The sequence below is a fragment of the Pediculus humanus genome, genomic scaffold (genome assembly GCF_000006295.1).
Source record: "Pediculus humanus corporis 1103172107790 genomic scaffold, whole genome shotgun sequence".
Lineage (NCBI taxonomy): Eukaryota > Metazoa > Arthropoda > Insecta > Psocodea > Pediculidae > Pediculus > Pediculus humanus.
In genome coordinates this window covers 222,967-228,035 of record NW_002987384.1, presented here as the reverse complement: position 1 = coordinate 228,035, position 5,069 = coordinate 222,967, and positions in this window count along the sequence as shown.

The window sequence follows — 5,069 nt, the reverse complement described above, 5'->3', positions numbered from 1 at the left end:
ATAATAATACAAATTATTATTATTATTATTACTTTTTTTTTAAACATGTAATTTATTACCCTAATAAAAATAAGAATTAATAATAAAACATTATTAACAAATCGTTTGAGATTTTTTCTTTTTTTTTTAATATGAGAGAAACCTTTTGATCCATTCGAATAAATTATTTTAAAATAATAATAATAATAATACCTCTTCTTCTCTTTTTTTTTTGAAACCCTTAAAAATAAGGGATGAAAATGATTATGGAGAAAGAGAGAGAGAGTGTGTGTAATTATAAGCAATTAATAAAACCGGATTTTATTTAATCCATAAAAACTTTTTTTTTTTTTTTTTTCGAATTTTTATATCTTTTCGCGGGAAATTTTTTTTTTTTCTTTATCCACGACCTTTTTTTTTTTTTTTTTTTTTACTTACTCACCCGCTTAATTACAAAAATGAAAAACAAAATGGCGAATGAATGTTTTTACTAGCGTACCACTAACAAAAATTTTTCCGAAAAAAAATTAAAATTTTTCTTACGTAAAAATTATTATTATTATTCACAAGACGAGAATAACGCGACGGTAAATCTAGCAGAAGACAGAGAGAGTTTTCATTTAAAAAAAAAAAAAAAAATAATTTCATAATCGATTTGTTTTTTTATTTAACTAAGTGGAATTTAATTACTTTTTTTTTTTTTTATTTAAATAAATTTTATTAATCGATTTCGTGCTCATGTTTATTTATTTAACCCTTGATATAATATATCACGAACGCACGCGAAAAACATAACAAAAACGCACGTAAACGACTATAACCCAACACGCGCACGCATCCACCCACGCACGCACGCACGCACGCACCCTTTCAAATAATTTAAAACCTAAAAAAAAATTGCACGAAGTAAACTTTCAACATAAGTTTTCTAAATAAAAATTTATTAATTAAGGAATACCCTTTTTACCTTTTTTTTTCCTTTTTTCCTTTTTTCCTTTTTTACCTTTTTTTTTCCTTTTTTAAATAAAAATCTTTTGTGTTACGGTGACCGATCGTTTGTTCAAAGAACAATGAATTAACAACCCCCTAAGGAGATTACAGTAAAAATGAATGAATTTTATGAATATAAAATATGATGATATCTCAAACTTTTAAGATTATTTTTAATTTTTCTGTGCGTGTGTGTGTGGGTGCGTGGAAATATTACAAAAAATTATCTTACAAAAGGGAATGAATGAAAATTATTTTAGAAAACCTTTTTTTTTTTATAAAAATAAAAAGACGATTTCGAATCGAATTACATTAATGTTTTTAGTTTTTAACTGTGACATCGTTTCACTTTATTAAATTAATTTGTGATGATAATGATAATAAAAGGAGAATACCTGAAATAGGTTTACGTGTCTTTACGTGATGAATAAGAGAGGGTTGGAGTGGAAAACGAGGTATACCTGTCGAATCTGACAATCAAAATCGAAAATTAAAATAAAATTTTAAATATTTTGATTGTAGAAATGAAAAATTAGCCAAAGTGTGGTACAAACACGCACCCACGCACGCACGCCCACACACAAAGAGAGAGAGAGAGAGGGAGAGGGAGACAACAAATTATGATTATATTTGAATACAATCCAAAAGCGACGCCATATTTAAAAAATGACAAAAACTAATTTTGATAATGAGATTCAAATAAAAGAAATTTCGAAAATTACAAATATAAAAACAAATTCCGATCATTTTGGGAAAACCGGAAGTCGTAATAACTAAAAAGAATAAATCGTACCGGAAATGACGTTTTGTGTCGAAAATAACGGTCATTTTACCCTTTGGTATCACCACCACCAATCGAATCGAGTAAATAAACGGAAAAGACACAGACTAATTAATTTTACGATATTTCCACACCGAAAAAAAAATAATAATGATAATAAATAATAATAATAATAATAATAATAATAATAATAATAATAATAATAATAATAATAATAATAATAATAATAATAATAATAATAATTACTATAAAAAAAAAAAAAAACTCGTTCATTAACTGATTACTTTTAGTAATAAAAAAAAAAAAAATAAAACGTCAAAATTACATAAAAACAAATAATTTATTACTAAAAAAAATCAATAAGACGCCAATAATAATAATAATAAAACTTTTTTTTTTTAAAAAAAGGAAAATTTTAAAATTTTCGATATTTTCTTACGGATGTGGAAAAAAAAATATTTTTCTTCTGCTTGCTTTTCGTAAACAAAAAAATAGAATTCGAACACGTTTTAAAACAACAACCAAAATATTAATAATAATGATAAGAAATCGTCGTTAAAAAGAACAAAAAAAAATTGATTTTGAATGAAATCTATCATTATTATTATTATTTTAAATTAATATCATCATTATTATCGTGATCACGACCTTTTCCCATAAAAAAAAAAAAAAAAAAAACCTTCATCGATATTAAATCAACTAACCTAATAATAATAAAAGGTTTGAAAGAAAGAAAAAAAAACGTAAAGTTTCTGAACGTACTCTATAGTTAATTAAATAAGGATTTTAACGATAATTTTTTTTTTTTAATGTTTACCTTATGACGATATTTAAAAATTTTTTAAATGACGTCATCATACGTCATGTAAACTTTTTCTACGCCATTTTATTTTTAAAATAATTATAGATAGAGAGTTGTAGCTTTAAAATAGAACTTTCATTTTTTTTTTTCTTGTTTCTACAAAAGTTTGTTACGTTTATATAAATTGTCAAAGAGTTTTTTGAGAGAGAGAGAGAGAGAAAGTTGAATTTAATAATAATAATTATTATTATTTTAAAAAAAAAAATTTAACATAAAACTTTCAACTATTAAAATTTTCTTAAAATAAAATTTCAACGAAGTTTTCTTTTTTTTTTTCTTTTCTCTCATTTTAGTTTTCAATAAATTCAAAAGTGAATTAAAAAAAAAAAAAAATCGATATAATATAATTAAATAAAAAAAATTTTTCTTTTCCAAATTCTCAAAGGAAATATATATATATATATATATATATATATTTTTCATTCGCAGATTTTACAATGTCCGTGTACATATGTATATATAAAATTACACGTTTTCACATGCGTTATATCGACCTTTTGACCTTTTACTCTTATCCGTCAGAGAGAGACATTTCCTTTATGTCACATTTCTCTGTTTTAATAATTTTCCGTTTAGCTTATGAGGAAAAATTTTACATGTAAACTTCTGGAGTTTCAATGCGTTTTTGGAATTTAAAAAATTTATAAATACTTTGAATTTTTCCTCGCACCCCGCCCCTATTTTTTTTTAAGATGGACGAACGTAATATTTTAATGTAATTTTTTGTAAGTATTGTCAAAATTAAATAAAAATTTTCCTATAACCTTTTAACATTTGTTCGTATCGTTACAAAAAACTAAAATGTAATGAATAAATTAGAAAATCAATGAATTAAACACACGTTATCATCCACCACCATTTTTCCACAGTACCGCTCCTAACGGTGAAAATATAAACCAAGAAAAACTTTTTGTAGCTTTAAAATTTTCCGACAGGCTGCGCTAAAATCTTTTCTTTTCGTAACGTTTTTTATATACGTGTATACGTAATCGTTGGTGGAAAATTAAAAAAAAAAAAAAAAAAAAAATGTACGAAAAAAAACGAGTTTTAATTATTATGGGGAGAAAAAGAAAAATGATAATCGTTTTAAATAATCGTATAAAGTTATTTTAACAAACGCATTTTCATTAGTAAAATCCAATCCTTTAAAAGAAAACCGTTTTACACAACAATAACAAACCCTACATCCTTTAAACAATAACAAAAAGAACATGACGGTTAATTATTTAATTTTACTTTTATTATTATTATTATTAAACAAATTTAAAGAATGAAATATCGTGTAAATAAAAAATAAAATTATTTAGTTCATTAATGAATAAAACGACCGTGAAAGAAAAAGAAAAACAAATTTGGGTTAAACGATGATGTATAAATTCATGTATTTAAAAAACAAAATGGCTGTTATCATGCAATAAAAAATAAAAATAATATAGTCACCTCTAATAAAAAAGAAAATTCGAAACGAGTTTATATATTCATTAAAAAGTGACAAAAAAAATAAATGTCAAAAAAAGAAAAAAAAGAAAAGGGAAGAAACATTCAAAACTCGATGAAAAACAAATAAAAAATTTAACAATTTAATATTTTAAATAGAGAGAGAGAGAGAGAAAGATAATTAAAAACACGTTTTTTAAATATTTTATTACGTCATCAATTTCTTTTTTTTAGGGAGCATATAAAATTTTAATAATAATAATATATAGAAAAAAAAAGAAAAACCAATTAAAACAAATTTCATGTTTTGTTTGTAATAAAAAAAAAAAATATTTCCGACATTTTTATTTAAAAAAAAAAAAAAAAAAAAAATTTTCATATTTTGAAAAGGAATTTTCTAGAAAAGGAATAAAGAAGAATAAAGAAGAATAAAAGAATAAAAGAATAAAGAATAAAGAGAAGAAAAAAAAAAAGAGAAAATTATATGGAAAATATTAAATGAAGAAAAATGAGGTCGAAATATTAATGATCAAATATTAAAAAAAAAAAAAAAATCCCACCGAATATGCCTTAAGAAAATTTTTCTTTATTTTGAATTTTGAGAACGGGGGTGGGCAAGGGGGAGAAGGGGGATAAGGGGAGCAATGCAAAAAAAACCAATAACTGAACCTAATAGTTTTCCTTACCCCCCAAAAAAAAATCCATTTACCCTTTTTTTTTTGTTTTTTTCCACCCCCTTTTGTTTTTATTACTTTAAATTTTTAAGAAAATAATAATAATAATAATAATAATTTTATGCATTTATGTACATAATTTAGTTATTACGAATTCGTATATTTTTTCCCAATTATTATTATTATTATTATTATTATTATTATTATTATTATTCCTTAATAAAACAAACAAACAAACAAACGGAATAAGTAATAATAATAATTTTTAATTCAGTCGTTAAAGTTTTATTATTATTATTATTATTTTCTTCTTCTTTATTTTTCTATATTATTAAGTTTTTACTCA